Here is an 11,479-nt window from a genome sequence, read left to right as displayed (position 1 = left end):
GCAGCGCGCCTGCGCGAGGGCCTAGGCGGGCGGAGAGAAGGCGGGGAGAAGGCGGTCGTACGCCTTCTGCGCGTGCGCACGCACCGCCCGCCCTCAAGACCAATGACCGGCGTCGCTTATCACCCTCCCCCGGCCCAGCGACTCGTCGCGTGCTAGCTGCGCGCATGCGCACTACTCGAACACGTAGACCGGGCGGAAGAGGAAGGAGAGAAGCATACGTGCCCTCACCCGCTTCTTAAAGGGACAGGTGTCCCAGCCCTGCGCCTGGTGGGTCGTGACTGGGCCTGTCCCGAGCGCTGTCCCAGTTGTGGCCGGGAGCAGCGGGGCTTCAGAGCCGCGAGGCTCCTGCTGCTGCTGGCGGGTGTCTGCTCTGCCCTCGCCTCTCTCAGGTGGCGGGGGGCTCCTGGGCAGCTGGGCGTCTGCCCTCGCTGGCTGCGCGGTGGCGGTCGGGGTAGGGAACAGGAGATAAGGCCGGGTCAGAGTCACGGCCGTGACGCACGCTTCACGCCTCTTTTATGTGGGGTTGCGGCTGGCCTGCTGGTACTGTTTCAAGGGTCTTACCACATCCCGAACCCCGGTGTGCATGTGTGTTAATGGTCTGGGTTTGGATGTAAATGAATCCACAGCAACCTGCCTCCTGTTCTCCTGCGGTACCCGCAGGTCGTGGGGCTGAGCTGAGGGCCCGCGGCGCCTTCCCCGCCCCTGTGCACGCACGACATCTGCTTCGCTGCCCTTCCCTGCTCACCCTGCCACGTCTGATTTATCCCTCCGACCTTCAGCCTCGGCCTGCCCAGGTTGCAGCGCGCAGCACTGCAGATATCGGATGAGCCACACGCGTTGCTGCCGGGAGTTTCTCAATCCAGGTGTGGATTCAGGAGCCTGAGGAGGCTACGGCCCCCTCACAAGCACTGCCAGAGGTACAGAGCCACCCATCACGGCCATGTCTCCTGGCCCTGTGGCCCCTGCTTTCACATGGCTGTTACACTTGGCTTCTCTCCTTCCCCAGATTGCTTTGACCCAGCAGCTCATACTCCAGGAGCTGTTTCTTGCTGTCTGTCAAAACCGAGCTCTCCTCCATTGCCCCCTCGCTTGGTGCTGTGAGTTTTTCCTTTGCAGGAACACAAAACTGTGAATTCCCGGTGACTCATCATCATTCCCTGTCAGAGCGGCATCTTCTGCTGTGCAAGCCTACATTTGGGAAATGATTCAGTCTGCAGGAGAAAGAAAGCTCCTACAGTAATGTATAATGTAGCTCATGTATGTAGAAAGAAAGCCTTCTCAGGGTGTCTGCTTTTAAGGAGGGCAGTCAGAGAAACTGCTTTCCAGCTTGCCTGGTGCACCCAAAGCAATGAGGATAATAAAAAGTTTGATTTTAAGACTGGTCTATGTACAGATTTTTTCTAATAGCTAACTATTTTGGAGAAAAGTGAGATTAAGAGGTCCAGGTTAGGACACCACTACATCAGTAGGAAGTTGTTCATATAAAGGTAGAGGAGTCCTCTTAACAGCATCCACAGGGTGACAGAGGCTTTTATTGCACTCACCATGTTGCTTTCTAGCTTGGTAAAGGCACTGTGGTACAAACGCTTTCTGTCTTCACAAGTGCAAAAAAGTCCTGGCTTGTGTCCATCTGGCTGTTAGGCAGCGAGGGAAGTCTGTGATTTGCCTGTGTTTCTTCCTGTGGTGGACTCAGTCAGTTACAGGATGACTCCATAGTGAGAGACCAGGAGGAATGGAAAGGAAAAATTGGCAGCCAGCAATGCCCTGAACTCTAAATATCAGCTCCAAGTTCCCCTTGCATTTCAGGGAGCTTAGATCCAAGGTTTTACTACAGGTCTCTCTGCATCTCTAATAAAAATAAAATGCGATGGATTCAAAATCAGCCCGGACTGTGCCAGATGCACCAGAATGAAAACGATGCTCCGAGAGCAAGCTAGCCTCCAACTCATTCTCACCTCGATTCTGTCAAGGAGCATTTGCGCAAGCAAGAATATCTGCACTCTTGTCACTCAAAGAGAATGTGAATCTTGTGCGGAGGAGCTCGGATACATCACACACTAGTTAAGGGGGCTGGAGTTTCAAGGGCAAATGAGGTATCTTTAAACATCACACTCATTTCTAAATGCAGAGCCCCTGTGTCCTCAGTTGCCCTCGCATTGCTGTTAATGGTGATTTGCAGACAGCTTAGGACCGATGTGTGCTTAGCGGCCTTTGGGGTTTAGTTGTTTTAAATGGTTGCTCTGGATGGGATTTGAGCAGTTTGGAGGCGTTTAGCTCCAGTCACGTATCCTTGGAGGAGCTGGAAAAACAGGTCTGCAACTCCTGGCCAGTAAATAGACCATGCCTGGGTTTGCAGGAGAGCAGGATCTCCTGGGCTATGCAATGCTGCCACCTCCTGCCTGCCGGGGGACATCTCTGTGTCCAGGGGACACGGCCGGTGCCTGGGGCCGGGGGACATCACGCAGGGCAGGGACTGGTGGAGCTGAGCCTGGCGCAAATGCACCCAGGCACACATCTTCCCCAAAGTGCCTCCAGTCTATTTGGGTGCTGTGCAAAAAAAGATGACCAGCAGTCAGCATTTGGTATTTTTTTTTTTGGTCTGGGTCATTTTTAACGTGCATTCAGTAATGGGTCGTGCAGGGATAGGAGTGGGGGAATTCAAAGGAGGATCACTCCAGGCAATGTGGGAAGGGCTGCGGCACAGGCTGGAGGATAGCAGAGAGATGGCAGAGCTCAGCCAGCATAAACTGGGCTAAAACCAGGACGCAGAAGAGAAGAAAGTCTTACCAGCACAGCTGCAGCTCCATCACCCCGGCCAGGCGCAGTGAGGGTACCTGTGAACACCCTCCTGCACTGGGACCAGGAGCGTGGGGAAAACCTCTGCCCTGTCTCCAGCTCTGGCAGCTCCAGGCATCCTGATGTTTATCGGCCAGGTGAAGGAAGAGCTGGAGAGACCCATGTGCCAGTGTCCCACCGTGTGCCACGCCAAGATGACCTCAACCTGTTTCCCGTTTCCTCACTCCCGTGGTTGCAGACCACATCTGTTTGTGGGCTGGGGACACCATGTTGGATCCTAGCTGTCAGGTTTACATCTCAGCCACTCCAGAGCACCGTTTACATCTCCACAGTAGCACAGAGAGGTTGGGTTTAGTTCCAGAGAAGAGGCAAGGTGCATGTCTGTTTCTGGGTAGGCAGGATTTAATCCAGTGAACAAACAGCACTGTTCAGAGCATCGGGGTGGAGGAGACTCATAGCCTGATGGATCCTGGATGTGCAGAAGGTAATCAGATCTGGAGGTGGGTTTCACTTGGTGTGTTGTTCCTTCCTGTGTCAGGAAGAAGTCCACTTGTGTGAGAACTTTTGCTGTTTTTTATTTTGGCTGACAGATCTGTTCTGTCTTTGTGCCACAGTGCAAGAAAATTCCCCTCCTAGCCCCTTGCAGAAACCCACATCCTAAGGGACCATGTTTGGGGTTTGCCTTGCTGAGCAGTGAGATGTGACAGTCTGAAAGCAGTCCTGGCCTTGTAAAAATCCTACCACAGCCTCTGCCTTGGGGTTTGTGTCCTGAGTCTTTAGGAAAGCAGAGAAGTTGGGGAAGACAAATGCAAACAATACCAAGATCTGCACAAACATAAAGGTCATGGAGTTACTGATTGGATTTAAAATTATGTCAATTAAAAACACTTCAAATGTAAGTTGGGAGGGGAATTTTAGGCTGCGGTTTCACAGCAGCTGGCCTGACCTACTGACTTACTGCTGCTCACACAGGGTGGTCTCGCTTCTGTGTCCATCTCCCCTCCTACTCACCCTGCTCCCAATGTCCAGCTCTGGCGGCTTGTCAGACCCTCTCCAGGTTGGTTCAGCTCTCCCAGCCTGCAGAAAATTGTCCAAATGGTTTCTCTTGGTGTTTTCTCTGGGTGAATGTTCTGTCAAACTAGTGACTCAAATGGCTCAAGGAGATGATGGGAAAAGTGAAGAAACATCCCCTGCTGCCTGGAAAGGCACTCTGTGGACACCCGGGAGAGAACACAAGAATCATTGCATTCACTGCTAACAAGGAGAACACCAACCTCAGCACCACCACCAAAAGGATGGGGTGAACTGGACTACTAGAGCTTCCGCAAGCTATTCTTTTGCTCCCAGCTTTTATTATTTTTCACATCTTTCAGGGACACTGAGACAATGAAAACACATTTATAGCTGCATCACTTGATAAAGTGAAAGGAATAAATCCTCTCTTCTTTTTGCAGAAGATAGGCCAGAAGTCCTCCTGCATGACCAAGCCTCCAGTGTGACCGGCCCTCCTTGGTCCCAGCATTGTTCATCCTTTATTTGTGCCTGCTTTGCAACTGATCATCCCCAAACCTCTTAATTTGATCCCAGCAAAGGAGAGGAGTGTTTTCAGTGTAATAAATCAGCTGTTTGATGCAGCACTGATGGAGCAGCATACTCTTTGCATGCTTGAACCACGTCAGCAAATATGTGCTGCTGTGAAGTTGGAGCAGGAGGGAACTGCTCATCCTCCTGGGCAGCAGAGATATCCTGGGCTCCCGTCTAAAGTCTCTGAGGGAGGGAGGAACAGTGAAGTGACAAGCTAAGCAAAGTCATGACTGAAAAATTCAAAGGGCATGCAGCACCTCTGCTCCGAAGCAGTCAGCTCACGTTCAGGTCAATTCATAATTTCTGAGCCTCTCTGGAGTGGAGCTGCCGTCCCCCAGGGCTTTCCTCCTGCTGTGGCGGGTAGGACCTATGAGCACTGGGGGTGTACATCCTGAGTGCTTCTGCAATATGGACCACAAAGGGCAAAGTTACATTCTGCAGCTGAGCTGAGCTGACTGATCCCATCCCTCTGCCCAGCGGCAGAGTCCTGCTCCCTCCTGGCCAGCCGCTCGGGCAGTCCGGCCCCTCACCAAGCTGATGTGCCTCCTAACCTGGCAGGAGGCGATTCTCTTGTTTTGCTGAGATAGTTTTCTGATGGTTTATGGCAGGGTCCAATAAAGCTGGAGCTTATGCAAAAGAAAAAGAGGAGGGGGATCACCAGAAGCCCAAAATCCTCAGAAATAAATGATATCTTCTGTCTTCTGACTTGTCCATCTGGCCACACAGCATCAGCCCGTCTCCAGAGGGGCACATTCACCCTGTGTACACTGTGTAGGCGACAAAAAGTGAGGTCCGTATCTTCAACCCAAGGTCTGATCTGCTCTCTGAAGTGTTGTCTTCAGAACCTAAGGCAGTTTTTCCCCAATTTTCCCTGTAAGTGGGCAAAGCCCAGGTGCAGATGAACAAACTTAGACACCAACATTGGGTTTTGCTGAGTCCTGGGCAGCCAAAGTCATCTCAGTATTTCTTTGCTCTTTGGGGGGGGCAAGTGAGCTTCTGGCACAGCTGAGGGATTTGTGTTTTAAATTAGATCTGGGTTGCAGGTTTGTAGACGCAGCGGGTTGCTTGTCTGGGGACACGCGTTCTGCTGTAGCACCTCCTCGCCCTCCCCGTGCCCACGCCATTACACCAGCAGTGTGCCCTTCACGCAGGGACGTTTGCCCTCCTTCCTGAGCCCCTGGGCTTCGGCTCTGCTCTGACCTTAGCTGACTCTCCATCCAGCTATTTTTAGCAGGGCTTACGGTGTTTGGGAAAGCAGCTGGAGAGGAGCAGCTTGTGCCAGCAGGAACCAAACCAGGCTTGTGCTGGGACCCCACATGAGGTAGCTCACCTTCGGACGCTCCTGTCTGTGTGCTTTGCCAAACCTGGCCAAACCCTGCTCACCCCGCAGGTGCCTCTGGCAGAGCAGGGTGATGTGGGGCTCACCAGGGCATTGCCGTGGGGCGGGAGGGATCCGGTCTCTCCGCATTCCTTGGGCAATGTCCTGCCTGACACCCACCCACGCCAAGGGCATCCGCAGGCACCAAGGAGGTGCCGCTGGCCACCTCTGCCAGGGCCACTTGTCCCTGCCCTCCCACCGCTCCCTCCCCTGCGCTGGCAGGGCCGGGCAGGGGGCTGTGGGGAGCCAGCCCAGGGAGCTGGTCCAGACTGAAAATAACTCTGTTCTTCCGGAGCAGTCTGACACCGGCTGCATTTGCCAGGCTGGCTCTCAGCGCAAAGCTTCAATGCCAGTGCTGGCACAAGGCAAGAGGCACCATTACTTTTGGCAAGGGTGCCTGCTTTGAGTGTTCGTACATAACCCTCAGAAAGTTGTCATCCCTCCTAGTCCACGGTTACAGCCAGCACAGATGATGCTTTATTGCTTCAGAAAAGACACGGGCAGCCACGCTGTGTCTGACTCGGATCCTGGGATTTCATCTCCGGCAGTGCCCGGTGGCGGAAGGTCAGGAGGAGGGCAGCAGAGACAGGCAAGGCTGGGGTGAGCTTTCCCCACTTCTGCAAAACCTTTGCATTTAACCACCTCGTGTCTCCAGACAGACCTCATCATCCGCAGCCCCGGCAGTGTGGATGTAGCGTTGTGCCTTGCTCATCCTTGGGCAGGGGAAGGACGCGGGGGGCCCGTGGCGCTGGGGCATGGCTGAGACCGGCTGGGCAGAGCCTGGAGCAGGGCTGGGACAGAGGGACAAATCTCATTTTTGCAGCGCTTGAATTGAACCAAAGTTATCTGGTTCTGAGGAGAAGGTGTCCATGAACTAACAGTGCCATTTTCAAGCCTTGCAAGAAGTTAGATGTGGAATTCTGCAGTCTGGGATGTTCTCGTCTGTTTGGAGTGAGTGGTTTTTTAAGTACTGCAGGAAAAAGGGGATTTTCAAGTAATTTCGATGATTCATAGGAAATGCCGTTTGTGCACAGCTGAAGCTCTGCAAATGAACTTGTTCCCTGGAAGACTCTTTCCTGCAAAGTTTCTCTAGTGAACATATTCGTGCCAAGCAGCAGCGTCTGCAGGCTGCTTGGATTGTCCCAGCTCTGCTGCAGAGCTCGGACTATCCACCCAGGCAAAAAGGTTCAGAGACATGAGATCCTTCAGAGTTTCCTTCTTGATGGAGCACGTCTAGTTTCCCTTGGGAAAACTAGACTTAACTCTCTGAAAGGCCAGGAGGTTTCCAAAAGCAGGTTCTTTCCCTAATCCAGTGCCAAGAGGCTCCGCAGCTCCAGAAGTGTTTGTAGGAGGAACTGCAGCTCCTTTCCTTTGGCACAATCGCTAGGGACAGTTTGCTGAACGGGGGTGAAGCTGAGCTCCAAACTTTCCGGTGATGTCAGACTTAAATTGCTTTGGGAACTTCAGCGGATGCGCTGGGAGGTGAGGTGAGAGACTCTGAAGAAGTCATGGGCCAAAAAAGATGTAAATGGCAGCACAGCTGATTCACTGCCTGTCGAGTGCTATGGATAAGGCTTCAGCAGCAGTTTCTCCAGTGCTTTTGAATTAATTACCCTGCTACTGCAGAGCACTGGTATTTGGCATCCGAGGCACATTTCTTCTGTGAGACTGCTTAAATCAGTCAGGTTCAAATCACTGAGGTGAGTCTCCTGTAATGCAAAATAATTCAGCTGGTGGATGACAGCTGATACCCTGGGAGTAAATCTTCCCCCTAAGTATTACTATTTCTTAAACCGTTTTAGGGAACATGGATTTTATACCTGCCATGTGCTGTGGTTTAGGATGCCAGGGAGGAGGAGAGGAATGTGGTGGTGCAGTGTCTGCTGCTGCAGCAGAGCAAGAGCCTGGAGTGCAGGATGTGGCCAGGTTGGTCCTATCTGCCCAGCACAGGCTTTGGCTGTGCTGGGTGGACACTGCTGCTCTCCGGTGGCAGGAGCCAGCTGAGGACAGTCCATCCCAGTGGGCTCCCCATCACCCTCTTCTTGGGGTGCTCTGGATCTCCTTACACATTGGGGAGAAATGATACGGAGCAGTGAGCAGAGGCTGTGTCCTCTTGTCCCCCAGGCTCCTCAGCAGCAGGGATGGTCCCTCTGCCTCACACCTCCAGAATCTTAAAACACTTAGCGGCTGCCTCTGGATGAGGATCAGCGCTCGAGCAGGTTGCAGATGAGGAACCCAATCAAGGGCTGCTGAGTCTGGTGATTTTATCACTAACAGCACATCATGCAGTGGCTTCTATCAGCACCTCCTCAGGGGTCATGGAGTTAGTCCTGTGGAGTCAGGGCATTACGGTCCCTTCCATTTTTCTTAAAACAAGTTGCTTCCTCCCAAGACTGGAAAGAAAAACATGTCTGAGAGCACCCCAGAGAGCCTGGAGAGCACGGCGCAGCAGAAGGAAGCCCCATCCCTCCAGAGAGGCTTGTTTGTAAATGTCTCTGCAATTTTTAAACGTGGTATTTCCTAAGCCATCATCCTGATCTCTAAATCCTGGGGGAGATTCACATGAGACTAGCTCTGTGTGCTGGCCCATCTCCCAGATGCCAGGCACAAGGGCATGGCACTGGGATACTACTGGGCAAAGTACCCCAGGATTTGGACTCAGGCTGGAACATCTGATTCCAGACAAATTGTGGCTGAAAACCTGGGGCTCCAGCCCCTTCATGAGCATGTCCTCCCAGGGGTATGATCCACTTGTGTTTTGTCCCTTCCAACAGTCCCCTGCAGGCCTGAACATCTTCTCTACTCCATGGAGCAGCTTTTCATGTAATTCAAAAGCGGGTTCTTGTTGAGATAAAAAAACCTCCATGAGCTGTGAGATTCTGTTTGATTATGCCTGAATTTTTTCTCTCCCCTCCTCCAAAGAGCATCACGAGCTCTGGTTCATTAGCGTTTGTGAAAAGCGCAGGGTGGAAAGTGCCAGATAAGGGGAAAGGCTCATCACATGTTATTGTCACCACAGTACTGGAAATACCACTAATAAATCAATCAGCCCCTCGATGCGTAAGGCCCTGCTCCACATCTCCTCCAGAGCAGCAGTCACGCCATGTGGGTCCCACTTTATCATCTGAGGAGCGGAGCGAGCAGACGAAAAGGGTGCAGTCTGTCCCGCTTTGATGCTCTTGAAGGCGAGCTCTTTCAAGGGCTCCGTTATTGATGGACCTTCAGCTAATTTTAGCAGCAATGAACAGCAGCTCAGCACAGCTCAGAGGAGCAGGGGCCATGGTTTCCAAAAGCAGGTGTCTGTTAGACGCTCCAGCCAACACGTGGGCAGCCACAGAAATGGCTCTGCGGGATCACCGTGCCCATACTCCAAACGAGCCAGGGACACACCAGCTCCAGTCCCAGAGCCGGGTGGCAGCGAGACCCTGTGGGGACAGGTTAACTCGGGCTCTGTGGCACAGCAAGGCAGCTTTTGGCCAGCGTGTTTTCTGGCAGTAGGGTGAATTGTTGCCTGCTGCTCAGAGGCAGAGGGCCAGTCATCTGAGTGCCCTGGGAGGCAGCTGGGTGCCTTAAAGAGCAGGGCACTTCACTGACACCCATGATGCAAATTTGAGAGGCGCATCAGCTAGGGGTGAGCCTCCCTTCTCCTCTGCAACGGCTGCAGCTCAGGCATGGGCGGCACAAGCTCCCTCTGCATCGTCCTCTGCTGAGGGGAAGCGGGTGCTGGCTGGGACTGATCCCTGCTGCAGAGGGGAGGGCACCTCCCACAGCCTGGGATCAGATTCAGCTGCAGAGCAGCTTCATGTTGGGAACACAGCTCTGCTAATCGCTGCTCTGCACATGGTCTTGTTGGCACTGAGAGAGAGTGAAAATACAGGCATTTTTGTTTATCGCTGCGGGAGGCTCCGGGTGCGGAGTTCTTGTACCCACGCTCCTTTCTGCAGCCACCTCCTTTGGGTCTGCGAGGCCACGTCTGTGCAGTGGCGACTGATGCCTGGCACAGGAATGTCACACAGCAAGGATGGCTTGCCCTGATTACAGGTGCTGCTGGCCTGGTCCAAAGCCCACTAGTACCTGGGGAGCAGATTGAAATCTCAGTGTGACTCAGACTCATCACCTCTCTTCTAAGTGAGGCAGTTCCCCTGCTGAACCAAGGTCTCTTGTGATCCTGCCTCCAGCAGGACCCAGAGTCCCCTGGGGTCCCCAGAGGAGGGGAAGGCGTGCAGTGGCTGAGCCACAGTTCCCCATGGCAAGCCCGTGCTACCCGGGCTGATGGAGCCAGGGTCCTGGGACTGACACCCAACGTGTCTGAGACAGGCAATTTACATCACTGAGGTTTCTCAGGAAAATTCAGATGTGTGGGACCTGCCTCCCCTCTGCAGCCATGGGGTGCAGCAGGTGACAGTGTTCCTCTGTCCTGTGTCACCGCTGGCTGAAAGGTAGGCAATGCATCCAGAGCATCCCTTGGATGCTCCAGCATGAACTGCACCAGCGATACCTTAAGTCAAAACAGGCACCAGGTCCTGGCTGGGAGCTCTCTGAAAGCCATGGCACTGGATATCCCCTGCATCTCTGTGCTGCAGGATGGTTTCTCATGGCAGGTTGTGGCAGGAGCTACAGAAAGGATCATTCCCCCTCAAAGTGTCCTGTTCACTTCCTGACGGTCAGGTAGCTGCCAGAGTGACCCACACTGCAACTGGTGTGTTCGGTCTCTGGAGCACACGAAGCCCTGTCAGTCACCTTTTCGAAAAATCATCCTGAAAAACAAATGTTCCTAAACATAGAAATTTCTCTTTGTTTGACCTCTGCCAGACCCTCTCCCAAACAACAGAGGAGACAGACCAGAGGCAGATCTTCCTGTTAAAGCCGGTGGAGTTACATCTCTGTACCCAGCAGCTGGTACCTGGCTGCTGAGAACTGGTGCATTGCAGGGAAGTCCAGGCACATGACAGCGTCTCTCTGCGTGCCCTTGCTGTGAGGTTTGCTTTATCCCCCTGGGGAACTGAAGATGACATTTGGAAATCTCCAAACTCAGATTGAATTCAGTAGGACTGCCTGGGTATCACAGTGACCAGATCATATCATCAGACCATATGGCACCACGCAAACAGAAGACGTTCGAGTCAGCCGCTGTGTCTGAATAGCCAGCTCCTGCCACCTCTGAGCTGATTAAAACTCTTGCGAGCATTAAGCAGCAGAGGAGAGACATGCATGCAGAGGTGCAGGGTGGTGACAGAGGCAGGACTGAGTCCTAGCAAAAGAACTTTTTTAAAATGCTTTGTTGTGATCGGAACATGTGTTGTGGTTTCCATGAATTCCCAGAGCCTTTTCCCCTCCTCTGTCTCAAGGACATCACCAGATGGCTGTTAGCAGCAAAGTATTTGCTTTCGTTAGGCTGTATACTGTCTGAAAATCCAGAGGAGACCAGGCAGAAGGATGCTCCCTGTGGTGAGGCATTCCAAAAAGTGCTTCAAGAAAAGCAGTGAACTTCAGTTGATTATTATCAACTATTCTCCTAAACCCAAAGGGAATGGGACCATCTCATGGTGGCACGGCTGGTCCAGGACACAGCACAGGTCGGGCTGAGCCCCCCATGCAGGGCAGCTTCCCTGCAGAGCCTGCGACTGGAGCAGCCCCGGCTCCCCTTGGGGAAGGAAGCGGTGTGCCATGTTCCTGGGGAGCTGCCCGGTCCGTGGCTTCATCTCAGGACAGCAGTTTGAC

The sequence above is a fragment of the Balearica regulorum genome, chromosome 14 (genome assembly GCF_011004875.1).
Source record: "Balearica regulorum gibbericeps isolate bBalReg1 chromosome 14, bBalReg1.pri, whole genome shotgun sequence".
Lineage (NCBI taxonomy): Eukaryota > Metazoa > Chordata > Aves > Gruiformes > Gruidae > Balearica > Balearica regulorum.
This window is presented reverse-complemented; position numbering follows the sequence as displayed.